This window comes from Myotis myotis, unplaced genomic scaffold (genome assembly GCF_014108235.1).
Source record: "Myotis myotis isolate mMyoMyo1 unplaced genomic scaffold, mMyoMyo1.p scaffold_m19_p_13, whole genome shotgun sequence".
Classification (NCBI taxonomy): Eukaryota; Metazoa; Chordata; class Mammalia; order Chiroptera; family Vespertilionidae; genus Myotis; species Myotis myotis.
Window position 1 is genome coordinate 3,606,156 of NW_023416317.1, and position 17,609 is coordinate 3,623,764.

The window sequence follows — 17,609 nt, forward strand, 5'->3', positions numbered from 1 at the left end:
CAAAGCTATCATTCAGAATAGAAGGTCAGATAAAGAGTTCACAGATAAGAAAAAGCTAAAGGAGTTCATCACCACCAAACCAGGATTATATGAAATGCTGAAAGGTATCCTTTAAGAAGAGGAAGAAGAAGAAAAAGGTAAAGATACAAATTATGAACAACAAATACACATCTATCAACAAGTGAATCTAAAAATCAAATGAATGAATAATCTGATGAACAGAATAAACTGGTGAATATAATAGAATCAGGGGCATAGAAAGGGAGTGGACTGACTTCTTGGAGGGGAAAGGGGTGTGGGGGGTGCGGGAAGAGACTGGACAAAAATCGTACAGCTATGGATGAAGACAGTGTGGAGGGGGATAAGGGCAGAGGGTGGGGTGGGAACCGGGTTGAGGGGAGCTATGAGGGGAAAAAAGAGGAACAACTGTAATAATCTGAACAATAAAGATTTAATTTTAAAAAGTACCTGAATAAAAGAACTAATAAAAAAAAAAGATTCTTCCTTTGTCTTTAATGTTTGCCATTTTAATTATGATGTGTCTAGGTGTGGGTCCTTTGAGTTCATCTTGATTGTTACTTTCTGTGCCTCCTGAACTTGTGTGACTCTTTCCTTGGAGAAGTTTTTTGTCATTATTTCTTCAAACAAGTTCTCTGTTCCTTACTCCCATTCTTCCCCTTCTTGTATTCCTATGATGTGGATGCTGTTACTTTTAGTGTTATCCCAGAGCTCCCTTAAACTACATCCTTCTTTTTAATTATTTTTTCTATTTGTTACTCTACCTGGGTTTTATTTCTATCTTTCTTCCAAATCACTGATTCGATCCTCTGCTTCATCCAATCTACTTTTAATTCCTTCCAGTATGTTCTTGATGTCAGATATTCTTCATTTCAGCCTGGTTCTTGTTCATGGTTTCTATTGCCTTTCTCATACTGTTCTAATTTGCATTAAGTTCCTTAATCATATTTATAACCATTCCTAAGAATTCTATGTCTGATAGGTTGCTTGCCTCCACTTCATTTAGTTCTTTTTCTGGAGACTCCTCCTTTTCTTTCATGGGGGTTGTTTCTTTGTCTCCCCATTTTAGCTATCTCTTTGTATTTGATTTCATGTAATAGATAGAATTGTTATGTCTCCCAGTCTTTGTGGGATGGCCTTATGTAGAAGGTGTCTTGCGGGTTTAGTGGTGCAGTCTCTTTGATCTCCTGAGCTGGATGCTCTACGAATGCCCCTTGTGTGCGTTATTTGGGCTCTCCTGTTGTAACTGTGACTTGACTATTGATGTCCTTTTCATGCGAGGGATCTACCCTCTGACTTGCTGACAGTGATGCTTAACCCCAACCTCTTCATGCCAGCTATTATACAGGTGCTGACAGAACTGAACAAGACATAATAGTACCAAACCAAAATCACTACAAAAATCAAGCTATACAAGGCAACACAGGAAAGACTAAGAAGGAAAAAGAAGAGAAAGCAAATCAAAGGAAAAAATTAAAAGAATACTAAAAGACATGACACCAAAGACTTAGCGGTAATATAAAGAAAGATGGAGAAAGAAAAAGAGGGAGAAAAATGGCAATATGGGAATAAGAAGGAAGCTAAAAGAACTAGTATGGAAATGAAAAAGAAAAGGAAACAGAAAATAAATGAAATAATAATAATGAATTTAAAATATAGCAACAGTGAACATGTTAGGATATAGCCTTTGGGTCTGGTATTTGTGAAGCTTGTTGGATTTTGCTCTGATGTGCTGGTCCCTTTACGTGTCTATCCTGGGCCTCCCTGGAGCTTCTCTGGTGCAGGTCAGTGTGAGTCATTATCCCTTTCTGGCCCTGGGCAGCCTGACTAATGCCCGATAGTTGAAGCCCCTAGTATTCCATCGGGCAGGGCCTGCTTTGAGTCTCACACCTTGAATTTCTGTTCTGAGCTGTTCTCCTTTCCCCCACAGAGCTGGGCTCTGCAGGGGTATCCTGGTCTTGGCTGGGATGGTTTGATCAGACTAGTGTTGTAAGTAGCTTGTAGGAGGGGAGGCTGGGCACTTCCTCTCCTCCCAATGCCTCAGCCCTGCCTGGCTTATTGGCACCTCCTCTCTGTCACCTGCAGGGACACAGATTTCTTGCCCTGGGCTGTTTCCCTTACCTCAGTCACTGCTGGTTGGATTAGAAGCAGCTGTTTTGCCAAGAAAGAGGGCACCTCCCCTGTGTTCAGGTGGGCAGAGCTGATCCTCTTCCCTGGTCCTACTGCCCAGTCGATTTTCTGCTCACCAGCAGGAGTTCCCACAGATCCGCAGCCTCTTCAGTCGCCTCAGGTCCTGGGTTCTAGTAGGTCCAGGGCAGGGGAGACTACCCACCTCCCAGCCTTCAGTGCAGGTCCTGCCCTGAGCCTGGCATGGAGTCGAGCAGCTGGGCTCTGGGGCAGTGGTGGCAGCTCAGTGGCGGTGGTGGTGGGTGAGTCCACAGCAGGGGCAAGAGTCCTGCTGTGTCAGTGGCAGTCATGTGTGTCTGGGCCAGGTGCCCTTGGAGGGCGGTGTCCTCGGAGGGTTCATGGGGTCTGGGATGTGTCCTGGGCCCATGCAGGATCTAGGCCAGGGTGCACGTGAGTTTGGGCCCAGCAGCACGAGTCCAGGTGGTGGTGAGGCCGGGCACCTAGCTGCTGCCTCTCCTGCAGTCTCTCCCTAGGACCTTGTAAGACTTTCAAGATGGTGGGTCTCCAAGCTGGAGCTGTGTGGGGAGTAGCTGCGGCGCCCGGGTCAGGAGAGCCCACACCCCCTGCCCCTGAGACTCCGGTGCACGATCTGACACACCCACCCACACACATGCAGATACACATGCACGCATGCACATCCACACTCACCCCCTCACTCACATTCTCACCCTCATCCTGGTCCTACTGGCCACCATGTTCTCAAGAGCAAATTTAACTTCAGTGAATTCAAGAAGTGAGTGTGTGATGCTTCCCTGAGTCTCCCATTCCCTGCTTTATCTCAATTTCTTCAAGCATCTTACCATGTCCAGAGTGATTCTGTTATTTTAACATACGCGTCTTTTTATGCACGTGGCTCATAAGGCCAGTTGTTTCATAGAATTGCTCAAGGAAAACGTTACGTTGTAACTGTGGAGGGAAAACTGGCCGTGGATGATGCTGGGGTGGTGGGCTGCACCGGGCACTTTCCCTAGGGCAGTGGTCGGCAAACTGCGGCTCGCAAGCCACATGCAGCTCTTTGGCCCCTTGAGTGTGGCTCTTCCACAAAATACTGACTTCTGTGCATGGGCCACGAAGTTTCAATCGCACTGTATGTGCGCACCTGCACGTGGTATTTTGTGGAAGAGCCACACTCAAGGGGCCAAAGAGCCGCATGTGGCTCATGAGCCGCAGTTTGCCGACCACGGCCCTAGGGGGTATCAGTGTTAATTCTGACCACACACAGTTTCCGTTTGAGCTGACTTTAGAAACTCCTTCCTATATAAGATGCAAGTTTACTATATGTCTTCCCCTTGAAGTTTGAAAATGTATATTTTCAAGACCCTAAGAAATCCTACAATAAAAGAACCCTGATTGACAGTTTAAATCAGAAGTTGGAAAACTATCTCTGCGAAGGGCTTGATAATAAATACTTTTGAGCCTGTGTCTCTGTCACAACAATCAACTGTGCAGTTGCAGCTCCATACCAATCATAGACATTCCATAAATGAATGGACGCTCGCCCTGTACCAATAAGACGTTACTTACAAAAACAAGCAGCAGGCTGTATTTGACTTACAGGCAGTTTACTGACCCCTGGTTTACACTATTGTGAAGAAGTTTATTTAATTATGGCCCTTCCCTCCTTTTTTTTAAAAAAAAACCTAAACCCTGTCATAGAGTCCTGGTTTCCTGAATTCGGGCAGTAAGGGCTTCCACCTTCCTGGGGCACTGAAGGTGGTGGCATGCGCTGGGATTTCCTGTGGCACCAAAACCAGTTACGTTGTGGGTGTTCTGGGCGGAATTATGTTCTCCCAGCGTTCCTATGTTGAAGTCCTAACCTCCAGTACCTCAGATGTGACAGTAAAGAGATAGGGTCTTTGAAAAGGTGATGAAGTTGAAAGGAGGTTCTCAGTGTGGGCCCTGGTCCAAGCTGACTGGTGTCCGGATCAGAAGAGCACATTTGGACACAAAAAGAGTCCAGGGATCTGCACGCTCAGAGAAAAAACTCTGTGAAGGGGCAGCAGGAGGGCGGCCATCTCCAAGCCCAGGAGAGAGGCTCAAGGGAAATGAACCCACCAGCACCTTATCTTAAACTCCCAGCCTCCAGACTGTGAGAAAATCAGTCTTTTAAGCCACTGAGTCTGTGGTAAGTTATATGGCAGCCGACCAAACTGATACAGTGGGTGATCGTAACTCATCCACCCTAACTCTGAGACCTTGAGCTCGTTGCTCATCCTCAGGCACCTAATATCACAAGGATCTTCCCCAGCATTTTATGGGTGAAGTTATATGATCTGCTCTAATGGCATTTGCATATTTAGCATTTTCAGAGATCTTGAGACATATCAGAATCATTGTAGAACATGTTCCCATAATGCTCTCTTCCTTTCTTTAGTCTCCTCCCAAGTACTCTCCGTTCTGTTTCTGGTCCTGGGCTCTGGGTTTTCAAAGAGACTCACACTCCCTGTGTTGTTGGCTGCTCCTCACCGCAGGGAGTCAGTGTGCACGGGTGGTGGAATCGGATAACTCACTAGCTGTGTGTAACCTTCCATAAGGCATCGTCTTTCCCTGACTCAGTTTCCTCATCTTCGGGATGTGACGATACCTACATGCTTTGGGTTTGCAGGAGCGCCAGCGGCTCTGTAGTGCTGTGCTCGGACACTGGCTCAGGCTGGGCGCCCAGTGCCTGGTAGCTTTCCTGGGCAGCCAGGAGCTATGTTTGCTTGTGTTTCTCCTACGTGGTCTCAGCTGACATCAGCTGTGCAGTGTTGGTTAACACAGCTAAGGAAGCAAAGGACTTAGCTAGTTGTTTACACGTGATGTGGACGCGGTGTGTCGTACAAGGCTTAACCCCTCCAGGAACCAGACGGCAGTTGTGGAGAGGTGGGTCAAAGAAGCAGAAAACCTGCTGAGTTATTGCAGGGACCATATTTTCTGTGCAACCTTCGGTGAGTCACTTTCTCTCCTCTCTCTCTCTCTCTCTCTCTCTCTCTCTCTCTCTTTCTCTCTCTCTCTCTCTCTCTCTCTCTCTCTCTCTCTCTCTCCCCCCCCCCTCTGTCTTTATCTTACCTGTAAAGCGGAGGCTTGGACTACAACATGCCTTCACTATATTCCTTCTAAGCCCAGCGCTTTATCTACAAGTCGTGGGAATAAAAGGCATGACTGGGTGTGAGAGGTCTTCATTTTGATTTAGCACTACCTACCCAACCATTGCCCACCCCATGACTACACTTCATTAACGTTAGATTTCAGTAGTTAAATTTAATTTTGTTAACATTTTAATGTTTAATTTAAAACACCTAATGTAAAATTAGCCTCTTAGTAGCTTTAAGAGTTACTTTCCTCCTAAAAGGATACTGAAAAATATTGCCTTCGACCTGACAGTAAAACCCCTTACCTGCACCAGCTCTCACTGTAGCTGAGCTCGTTGAACACTTGTTTCTGTTTAAAATGGGCTTGTCCTGTGGCACCAGTAAGGAGAGAGCGGGCAACGGGCTGTGCCCCAGTCGTCCTGAGTTCTTTGTGTCTCCTCCACCATCTTTCGCCTCATGTCCACAGCCTCATCTAGGGAGAGCTAAGGGCCAAATGGGATGGGGCAGGGAGCAGGTGCACACATGTCTGCTGCTCTGCCCCTTCTTGTCCAGTGGGAGCAGGTGCACACACCTGTTCTGCCCCTTCTTGTCCAATGGGAGCAGGTGCACACACCTGTTCTACCCCTTCTTGTCCAATGGGAGCAAGTGCACACACCTGTTCTGCCCCTTCTTGTCCAATGGGAGCAGGTGCACACACCTGTTCTGCCCCTTCTTGTCCAATGGGAGCAGGTGCACACACCTGTTCTGCCCCTTCTTGTCCAATGGGAGCAGGTGCACACACCTGTTCTGCCCCTTCTTGTCCAATGGGAGCAAGGTGCACACACCTGTTCTGCCCCTTCTTGTCCAATGGGAGCAGGTGCACACACCTGTTCTGCCCCTTCTTGTCCAATGGGAGCAGGTGCACACACCTGTTCTACCCCTTCTTGTCCAATGGGAGCAACTGCACACACCTGTTCTGCCCCTTCTTGTCCAATGGAGCAGGTGCACACCTGTTCTACCCTTTCAATGGGAGCACTGCACACACCTGTTCTGCCCCTTCTTGTCCAATGGGAGCAGGTGCACACACCTGTTCTGCCCCTTCTTGTCCAATGGGAGCAGGTGCACACACCTGTTCTGCTCCCTTTTGTCCAATGGGAGCAGGTGCACACACCTGTTCTGCCCCTTCTTGTCCAGCGGGAGCAGGTGCACACACCTGTTCTGCCCCTTCTTGTCCAGTGGGAGCAGGTGCACACACCTGTTCTGCCCCTTCTTGTCCAATGGGAGCAAGTGCACACACCTGTTCTGCCCCTTCTTGTCCAAAGGGAGCAGGTGCACACACCTGTTCTGCCCCTTCTTGTCCAAAGGGAGCAGGTGCACACACCTGTTCTGCCCCTTCTTGTCCAAAGGGAGCAGGTGCACACACCTGTTCTGCCCCTTCTTGTCCAAGGGAGCAGGTGCACACACCTGTTCTGCCCCTTCTTGTCCAAAGGGAGCAGGTGCACACACCGTTCTGCCCCTTCTTGTCCAAAGGGAGCAGTGCACACACCTGTTCTGCCCCTTCTTGTCCAAAGGGAGCAGGTGCACACACCTGTTCTGCCCCTTCTTGTCCAAAGGGAGCAGGTGCACACACCTGTTCTGCCCCTTCTTGTCCAAAGGGAGCAGGTGCACACACCTGTTCTGCCCCTTCTTGTCCAAAGGGAGCAAGTGCACACACCTGTTCTGCCCCTTCTTGTCCAAAGGGAGCAGGTGCACACACCTGTTCTGCCCCTTCTTGTCCAAGGGAGCAGGTGCACACACCTGTTCTGCCCCTTCTTGTCCAAAGGGAGCAGGTGCACACACCTGTTCTGCCCCTTCTTGTCCAAGGGAGCAGGTGCACACACCTGTTCTGCCCTTCTTGTCCAATGGGAGCAGGTGCACACACCTGTTCTGCCCCTTCTTGTCCAAAGGGAGCAGGTGCACACACCTGTTCTGCCCCTTCTTGTCCAAAGGGATCAGGTGCATACACCTGTTCTGCCCCTTCTTGTCCAGTGGGAGCAGGTGCACACACCTGCTCTGCTCCCTTTTGTCCAGTGGGAGCAGGTGCACACTCCTGCCTCCTCTCACCCAGTGCTGACACACAGTTGACAAAGGGGAAGTAAATGCTCTTCCAGACTTAGAAGACTCCTGGGGGAAAGCCGTTTCCACTGCCTTTGTAGGGAGAATCACAAATACATATAAATGAGTTCCTTAGGGCGCAGCACACTCAATTTCATCAGTATTCATAGCCTGCCTTTCATTCCCTCTGCGACTGACATCTTTCAGAATGGGATTCGGGAGTGCGACCCTGGTTTGAGTCATTCTGAAATGGGATTCTGACCGGATGTTTCATTATTTCTCCCACTTTGCCGGCCCTGGTTTTACTGACCGTAGATAACTTTTAGGCTTCAGAGTCTCCTCCTGCAGAGAGAAGTCGAACGCCGTGTGTTCGATGAAATGCATATGTGAGAAGCCAAGGTGGTATCAGGTCTTTAGTTTTTAAGGAAATTAGCCTCCATTTCGCCTGCATCCTGCGGTAGCTCTATCCTAAATTTCCTCTAATTAGGTGAAGTCCTAAAACTGTGATTAAACTGTAGGCAGCCAGGGGAACATAGAATAAATCAGAAGTGTCGCTGACCTGAGCTTCCTCCTTCTCTCCTCTGTGTGCACAGAATGAAGGCGCTCTGTCCCCTGTGTCACAGGCATGGATGAGCAATCCAGGAGAAAGGATGTGTGAAAGGAAAAGATGACACCAGCCATGGCAAACAAAATCTGAAGATTATTACTGTGAAAGCAGAGGAAGGCACGAGAACACTAACAAGTCCAAGGTAAGTGGACGTCTCTGGAAACACTGAACTTGGATGCATCAGAAGGGGAAAGGGGCTTGTCATGTGTAAGTGTCAGTGTGCATTGACTTGTCAAGTGGGGTAGGGTCTACCGTCAAAGTGTTTGTGTTACTAGCAATGAGGAAGAAAATTAGGAAATACACTTAGTCCCTCCTCTCGAATAAAAGCTAAATGCCCCAAAGTTGAATAATACAGACTTATATTTTATAAAGGACTTTTCTTCCCAAGGAGCAAAACAAACAAATGAACAAAACAATGTACTAACTATCCTGTGCATGGACTCGCTTCCTATATTTCCAATGTTTTATATACACGTTTGTACATTATTTTCTTTTGATTCGTAGTTGAACACTTGACCAGCTCAAGTCCAGTGGACAATTGAGCAAAGCCAATGGTTGCTTGGCTCTGGGTTTTGTTCAAACTCTTACTGATTTAGGTACTTTGAGAAGCACTGGGGAATTTAGACTTAAGGAATGTAGGATCTTCTTAAATTACAGCAGATCCTTGAATAATGTCCTTTCATTCAACACCGTTTCATTATAACCTTGGTAAGAAACAAAGTCGAGTCCTGGCAGGGCTGTGTGGAGCGTGCACGCTCTCCCCACATCTGCGTGTGTTTTCTGTGGGGACTCCAGTTCCTCCCACGCCCTAGAGCTGTGCACACGGCGTTAGCTGGGGTGTCTCCTTGTCCCAGTCTGAGTGAGTGTGGGTGAGTGAGGGCTGCACTGAAGGGGCGTCCTGTCCATGGGGTCCCGCCTGGTGCCCTGAGCTGCTGGGACAGGGTCCGGCCACCCATGATTCTGACCCGGAAAAAGTGGATTGGAAAAGAATTCTCTTGCTTTTAGTCGTCTTTCTGAAATGTAGGCGTAGCTCACACTTACTTCAGTGTGTAGTATTAGAAGTGTTTGGGTCTTTATTTAGAAGTTTGGTGATATTTCTGTGTCCAAAAATATTCCATAGGAACTAAACTCTTGCTTTTATCAATTCGCCTGCGGGAAACTGGTTTCTTTACCACCATTTCCTGTAAAGTCAGTTTCCAAGAACCTATTGAGGACGGCAGGTGAAAATCTGATCACCTGACTGTTATCTGTGAGCCCTGGCCCTGGCCATGCTCTCTAGCCTCACTCATCCCCCTGCTCACTCTCTCCTCCTTCCAGACCCTCCGCACCCCCCACCCCAGCCCTTCCCTCTTGCAGCTTCATGCACACGACCCAGTGCAGCCTGGGCGCTCTCTCTGCCTTGCACCTCAACCTCTGCCATGGCCTGAACCTCAGGCTGGGCTTCCTCTGGCTCCCTGTCAGAAAGGGCCTCTGTGAGGTTATCACCCACAATATCGCCTCTGCCAGCATTCTCGTCAACGTGCCTGGAACAGCCGGTGTGTCCGCAGCAGGCAGTATTTGGAATTTTTCACCTGCGTCAGGCTGACAGCTTGGTTATTCAAGGCGAGTGTCAGGGAGGACAGAGCGCCTGAGGGCCGAGGTTAGCCACTCAGGAGCCCGTCCCAGAGCCTCTTCCTTCATGGCAGGCTTTACTCCTGGGAGCTACTTCTTACTGGCTCTTCAGTTCTTTTCACCTGCTTCCGACGGTTCTGAAAGTTTCCTGAGGCCGGGCTGGTGTTTGCCTTTTCACAGGGATACTCTGGGATCCTGGTCCAGCAACTGTTGTATATGACGTCCTGGGAAACACTATGGGAGTGAAAGAACGAATGAAACAGACAGGCACGTGCCCTCAGGAGCACAGGCATCAATCATAGAGACACACAGGCACCTGCCCTCAGGAGCACAGGCATCAATCATAGAGACACACAGGCACCTGCCCTCAGGGGCACAGGCATCATAGAGACACACAGGCACCTGCCCTCAGGGGCACAGACATCGTAACTGAGGTAGGCAATCCCTTCACAGTGCCCCCTAGAGGTTCAGAAATAGAGCAAGAAGAAGAGGTCACTCAAAAACTTAGAATCCTGCCCAGCCAGTGTGGCTCAGTGGTTGACTGTTGACCTATGAACCAGGAGGTCGAGGTTTGATTCCCGTCAGGGTACATGCTCGGGTTGTGGGTTCAATTCCCAGTAGGTGGCATGGAGGAGGTAGCTGATCAATGATTCTCTCTCATCATTGGTGTTTCTTTTTCTCCCTCTTCCTCTCTGAAATCAATAAAAATATATTTAAACAAAAAACAACTTAGACTCCTGAAGCCAGGAGCAATATTCTGAATATTAACAGCTGGTCAGTACAAACAAGGATCAATTTGAACAGGCGTCAGCCACGCTGTTGGGCAGTGTGTCCCCCTCAGATGCTGGACCATGGGGACGGGGGGATGAGATGCAGGCATGGGCTCCAGGCAGCGACCAGCTGCCAACCAGGGTGGAGGGACTGTCATTCTGTGTGCGTCTCTACTAGGTATCAGCCCCATCATAGTACCAGTCGGAAGCCCCGTGGGCCAGTTTTCCTGGAGCCTGTTCTCCGCCTGGGCTGCAGGACCTGATACCCTCAAACGTCACCCCTGCCCCCCCGCCCCCCCGCTCTCACTTCACACCTGCACAGCCTCCCTCACACCTGCTGGAGACAAGCATCTCATCTCGTCGCCATCAGGCCGACAGGATTACGCATGACCAGGAGCGGGGCTGAGGAAGGAATGGGGAGTTGTTCCCAGCTTTTCACTGTTATGAGAAGGCGACTGCAGACAGTCGTGCCCAGGTGTGTGTGGACCTCGCCTTCCTTCCTCGGGGAGGGATGGCTGGGTCACATGCTAGCTGCGTGCTGAACTTGAACGAAGCTGCACACTGTTTTCTAAAGCGGTCGCACCAGTTCCATCCCCACCTGCTCCGAGTGAGAGCTCCCGCTTCCCCACGCTCTTGGCGATCCTTGGCTCCATCAGCCTTTTCCTTTCTGCCCATCCCAGTGGGACGTGGAGGGATTCGTTGTGGTTGCAGTGCTGCGCATCTTTTCCTGTCCCTCCTTGCCATCTGTATGTCTTCTCAGTGAACTGTCTGATTCGATCTTTTGCACACTTTGGGGTGTTGTTTGTTTTCTTACTGCGGTTTGAGCATTCTTTATTCTGGGTACAAGTCCTTTATCGGGTGTACGCTTTGCAAATATTTTCTCCCAGTCTCTAGCTTGTTTTTTCTTTTCCTTAACAGTATCTTTGGAAGAGCAGAAGTTTTTGATGTTTAATTTGTTTTCATTTGAATTATTGCAGTGAGGGGCATTTAAAGATTTTGTCAGGCATAGGAATTTGTACATTTAGACACCCACTCACATGGTATCAAGCATATTAAAATGTACGTTTCCCTCGTTAAAATTATTTCTTACTCTTTCTATATTCTTAAAGAAAGACCCTAAATTTTTGCTTTTAAAATTGTTTGTTGCAATAAACTCATTTAGTTTATTATTGCCTACTAGAGGCCCAGTGCGCAAGATTTGTGCACTGTTGGGGGGGAGGGTCCCTCAGCCCGGCCTGTGCCCTCTTCAGTCCAGGACCCCTAGGGGGATGGCCAGCAGTCAGACATCCCTCTCGCAGTCGGGGGCTCTCAGACCTCTCACTCCTTACCGCCCGCCCGCCTGCAGCAGAGGCAGGAGAGGCTCCCGCCACCACCTGCTGTGCTCGCCAGACATAGCCCTGCTTCTAGCTGAGCAGTGCTCCTCCTGTGCAAGTGCACTGACCACCAGGGGGCAGCTCCTGTGTTGAGTTCTGCCCCCTGGTGGTCAGTGCGCATCGTAGCGACCAGTCATTCTGTGGTTTGGTCGATTTGCATACTATGCTTTTATTATATAGCATCATGCATCCTTGATAATTCATGCCAAATAAAAAAATCTAACATAAAAATTATTTTAAAACAATGCAATTTAATGACTACAAGGACTTACCAACTAATGAAGTTGACAATATGTTAAACTTTATAGGTATTAAATTAAATATTCATCACCTGAGATTGGGTAGTTTTCTTCTCATATTTAGAAGCAAGTACTTTCTCGTGTTTTTTAGTGCTAGAACAATTTTTTTTAAGTCCCTGGGAAATGTGTAGTTTCTAGACCTTGGATAAAACAGTGTGGTTAAAGTACATTTCAGGGAAAATATAATAATAAATAAACTAAAAATGAAACAAGTAGTTTAAACAGCTCCCCAAGCACTTACCAGAGTCTGAGTATGGGTATGAAACAGGCTCATGGCGTCTGACTGGCATCTGGGCACTGATCGCTGAGGAGCTGGAGTGGCTCTGCTGGCACCTGGACTTCCTGCCGGAGTTTGATTATAACAAATAGACTCTCTTCTGGCTCTGAGCCGCCCCAAATTATGACTATTATTTTAAATATTTTCTTATTTTTAAATTGCTTTTTTATATCAAATTTAATGTCTGCATTTTGTAAAAATATTCAATAAAAGTACTTTGTGATGTTAAAGTTAGCTCTTAAACATTGTATGCAAACACAAAAGATATGTGCCCTTTTATCTCCTTCAAAGCAAGGAGTTACTTTACAATCATCAAAGATGCATATGAATTCAGAAGAATCTAAATGTCAAATGAGTGCTGGCATCCAAATAAGTGCTCTTCCTAGGGATGTCGGATGTCGGCTTGAAAACCATAAAAATGTTAAATGCTCACCATCACCAAGCATCGGGAGGTGCTGTGCCATGTGTAACACATGAAATAGTGCCTAAGGGTATGTAATATGCCTTTGTTCCTGGGGTTGTTTACCACAGAGTCCTTTTGAACTCACCAGGGGTTAGTGCTTCCTGCACACACCTGAGAATCTTACCTTGTTCTACGGATTTTCCAAGCCTGCCACCAGGGGGCAGCCCCCACACACTTTTATGTTCTGACTGAACTATTGAAAGTTTATTTTCCTTCAGCACACAGTGTGTGAGGCTGGCATTTTCAAGCAGACTTTGGTAAAAAACTTTCGATGGATGAAGGAAATAAATAATAAAAATAAGAAGCCCTACAAATAGTCACATTTCCAAAATACAAGGCTGAGCCTAAGAATTAGCCAATCTGCCACGCCCCCCACCCTGGGCCAGTCTGCAATACTGGTTCCCCAGACACATAGCCTCCCCGTCATCTCGACTCCCACGAGCAGACCTATGGGCTCATCTGATCACAGCTGTCGGTAAATCCAGTCCCTTGTGCTTCCATGGCTCAAAACCCCTGATTTAAACGTGCCGGGTCTGCACTGTGGCCTTTCCTCTCAGGCCTGGTTGGCAGCCCGAGGTGCCCCGTGGCGAGGAGCAGGTATGGCCCTCCCCTGAAGGTCGCCTCCTGTGCCAGGGCAGACACCAACCATGCAGCACACTTCTGTGTGGGACGCAGAGCCAGCATGGCCGGCCTTCCGGACCCTGGCCCCAGGCAGCATTCCCAGCGACTGTGGCTAATGCCACTGGAAATTCTCTCACCCAGGCCTGGATGTGCAGCCCACCACCTCTGCAGCCTTCTGTGGTGACTCTCCTAATCCTGTACCCAAAACTCTCTCTCTCTCTCTCTCTCTCTCTCTCTCTCTCTCTCTCTCCACATTAAAAAGTGATTTAGATCTGCAGTAATGAAGGTCTCCCTTTTAGCCCTCAATCTCGCCTCCCCTATGCCACACCGAGCAGGTGCTGCCCTCGTTGGAAGGAGGCTGTCGTTCTGTCCCATGTGGGCTGCGGCTCCGACGTGGCCCGTCCCTGGTTCAGTAGTGGCGGCGTTGCCCCCTGCGGCCGGGCCGAGCCGGGTGAATAAGCGCGTCCTGGAGTTGCCTTTGCGAGGCGCCCAGGCTCAGCCCGTGCCCGCCCCGATTCAGCCGAGGCTGGGGCGGTCTGAGCAGGCGCTGTGTGGACGGCTGCGGAACTTCCTTCCAGCAGGTGTGTTTTTCCTTTAATGCTGACAGTTTATTAAAATAATTAGCATAGTGTTTAGGTTAATTATATTTCATTTATATTAATATATAAACTTAACAGTTAATTGACTGTCAGGGCCGTGGAGTATGGTTATTCAGTGTGACTCTGGAGTTAGACGGGTTGCACTCTGCCCCTCCACTTCCTTCGTTTGCAGCGCCGCTCCGTAACCCCCAGACTCTGAACATAAGGGGACAGCAATGCCCGCTGTGCGTCCCTGTGAGGTCGGCGCGAGCCAGGCGTTGGGTTCGCCTGGCACTGAAATGATACTAATAACATGGCTCCTTTTTAAAAATCCTCACCCAAGGATATGTTTATTGATTTTAGAGAAAGAGGACGGGAGGGAAGGAGGGATAGAGGGAGTGGGGAGGGAGGGAGAGAGAAACATTGATTGGTTGCCTCATATGCACCCCGACTGGGCTCAGACCCGAGACCTTTTGGTGTTTGGGGTCACGCTCCACCCGCCGCGCCCCCGCCGGGCTCCTCCTGTGTTAAGTACTCCTGTTTCCGCCGAAGCTGTGTGCAAGTGGGACCGACAAGGCCACGCGCGCCCACGGAGGGGAGGCCAGGAGGCCGCCGGCAGAGGCCGCATCAGTGTTCAGCGGCCTGGAGGCTGCCTTCGCGAGCGGCCTGGGCGCTGTGCTGAGTGAAGAGAAAGCTGCTCCCTGAGCCGCTCTGCTCGGGAGGGGGCGGGGGGCTCTGCTGGGGGGGGGGGGGGGGCGGGGGGTTCCTCCGCCCGGGGAGGGGTGATCTACATGATGAGCAGGTTCACTGTACCGCTGCTCGGCTCTGTCCCCTGTTCCGCCCAAGTCCATCCACGCCCGGGGGCAGGCACTTGAGGCCCGTTCTTCAATGTCCTCCCGCCCAGCGCCGCAGAAATGAAAAGGCGCCGAGGGCTTCATCGGGGAGAGGAGGCGGACGGTCGGACGGTCGGACGGTCGGAGTGAAGGCAGGAGCACTATGGACACGCTGTCAGCGAGAGACTAACTACCGAAGCCACCGCTGTGCAGAACTGAAGGCCCAGGGCATCTTCTGAAGCAGAAGGGTCTCCCCTGTCCGTCGGCCTGGCACCCGTCGCAGTGACAGACAAGGGGGTGGGGAAAGGGAGGCAAAGGCGGAGGCCCGCCGCACACAGAGGTACAGGCCGACGTACTCCACGTCCTATGACCAAAACGTCACGGGAATAGCAACAGAATGTGATGTTATTTTGCTGCTACCTAATTTGTGATTTAGAATCTTACTTCATTCTTTGGCCTTGCCTCCTGAAATTAGCTTCAGAAATTAGTTTTCATCTAAGTACATTTTAAATTCATCCTTCATTTCAAAAAAGTTGTTTTTCTTTCAACTATGAATTGTTGGAATTTAAGGTAGTCAATATATGTCTTACATCAACTCGTCTGACATAAAAACAACTCAGCATCTGACAATTTGATAAGAAGACTGTATACTTGTTTAATATTTTTTATTATCAATGAAGTCAAGAATTTTTTCTTATATTTATTGGCCATATGTATTCCTTATGACAATTACCTATTCCCATCCTTCTTTTTCTATGTATTTGTTCATTACATTAATAAACTAAAAGTTGACTCAGAGGTGACAGACCAAAGTACAAGCAATATCTTCAATTAATACCACAGCCCCAGCCACCAAGGACTCCACACCCTCAGACTCGCTGTCCGCTCCTGCCATGGCTGCGTGGTGGCTGGCGTTGTCTGGACGCGGCTGGGCCCCAGCCTCGCGCTCCCTGCTGGCTGGTCCCCAGGGCGCCAGGTCTGGTCAGTCCCTGGCAGGGGAGAGGCGCGGGGAGCAGAGTCCTCGCGGTCCGGGCGGATCCCGGAGGCCGGCAGGTGGCGCTGTCGCACAGCCGTCCTCGCAGACCCAGCTCGGGTTTAGGGGTGCAGCTCAGCTGGGGGGGCAGCTTTAAGAGAAGGACCTGCCGACATAGCTCCTCGCCTCGGTGTCCTGCACTTTGGCAAATGTAGGCTGGGCTGATGGGGAAATAAGTGATGCGCGATTCGCTTTGCCAAAGTATGGTTTCTCTGAGCACCGAGCTCTAGCGCAGGGGAGCCTTCCGGAAGTTGCATATCTTCTCAGGAAAAAAAGTTAAGTTGAAGTTAGACTGAATCATATTTAAATACGGTTATTAAGACATTTGTGATACTAATATCTGTGCGATAATAACAACAGTGCTTATTTATGAATGCAATCAGTAACAAGATCTAGTGTACTATCACTTCAAAGCAGTCGGGAGTAGAAACTGTTTTGCGATATGGACAGCCAGTGTGGTGTGATACATCGACATACTTGTTAATATTCTTCTAAATGCATTTGAAACACTTTTTTGTTTTTTAGCTTTTGGCTCTGCCTGAATCTCAGCTCTCCGTGTATCAGCAGCCAGCATCCTTTTCCGTTTCCAAAGAACTTCCCTGCTGGAAGACCTCACAGGGTGTATTTCCCCAGGACAAACCCGGTGCGCTTCATGCGACGCTGCCAATGAACCGCCCCCCCCCCCCCCCCCACCACCACCACCTCCAAGGCATAATGCAGGGCTAGGTCTGCTGTAGAACCAACCCTGTGCCTCACGCAGGACACTCGGGCCTCGGTTGTGTTATGATTGACATTCAGTGCCACTCGGGCAGCCACAGCCTGTGCTGAGCACTCACAGTGTGGCCGAATGTTCGGCAGCCCCGAGGCCGGCAGGGGTGCCAGGGCTGGCGTTTCACAGGCGGGAGCCCATCCGTGGGCAGCACATGAGTAAAGCGTTTCCTGAACACGGCTTTCTAGGTCATAGACCGGGACACAGCCTGTGTATCTGGAGAGCCCAAAACCAGGAGTGTGGGAACCTGAAATCCTGACGTAACCCAAGGTCACAGGCCCTCCTGCCCATGCTCTCTCCTCTGGGCCCTGACTGGAGCCTCGGGGTGGGGTGGGGTGGGGTGGGGTGGGGGAGAGGCGAGGTCCAGGTGGCCCCTGGTGTGTCTGGGCTGCGCTCACAAATGCTTCCTCCCTGTTTCCAGGCCCCTGGCAGGTTGGACCCTGGCGGGTGAGGTCCACTCCCCCCTGGCTGATTCGGAGAGAGCTCCAGTGGGCAGTGAGGGCGGGGAGGGAGAGCGGCCCACTGTCCCTGCCATTCCCTCCCCCTCCCTCTGCACTGGTGACTCTGGCATTGCCATGTCCTCAGGTCCCTGCATTGGGAAACCCCTGGCCCCTGCTTATCCCCGTGTCTGCTCCTGCAGCTCCTTGGCCCTGCCGGCCCGCCTGTCTTTTCCCAAAGGCCTTGACTTTCTCCAGAGTCCGGTCAGGGAAACCTGGGGCCACAACACTCACCCACACGCACCGAGAGGGCTTTGACAGGGTCTCTCAGTGCGAGAACAGCTTTATTCGGCATTTGTTCATGGTCTTTTCCTGTTCAGGTGAGGCTAGTTCAGAAAGAGGAAGCTTAGACCTGGGACGTACTCACCTGGATTTGAGTCCTTCGTCTACCAGATGTCAGGTCAGCGACCTCAGGGACAATTCCTGAACCTCCTGAGCCGGAGTTTCCTCGAGTGTTGAAGTGCCTGCTCCCGAGGGCTGTGGGCGAGGAAGGCACCTGGCCATGGGCGGAAGGGAGAAAGCAGGCATC

The 17,609-nt window shown here is 50.0% G+C and overlaps 1 protein-coding gene across 1 annotated transcript in view; it reads left to right on the forward strand.

The window, feature by feature from the left end:
- FRMD4B (FERM domain containing 4B) overlaps window positions 1-17,609 on the forward strand; it is a 290,264-nt gene that overhangs the window by 80,504 nt on the left and 192,151 nt on the right. The window contains exon 2 of the mRNA XM_036331595.1: window positions 7,943-8,098. The gene's annotated coding sequence lies outside the window, so the exon portion shown is untranslated. The remainder of the gene's footprint in view (window positions 1-7,942; window positions 8,099-17,609) is intronic.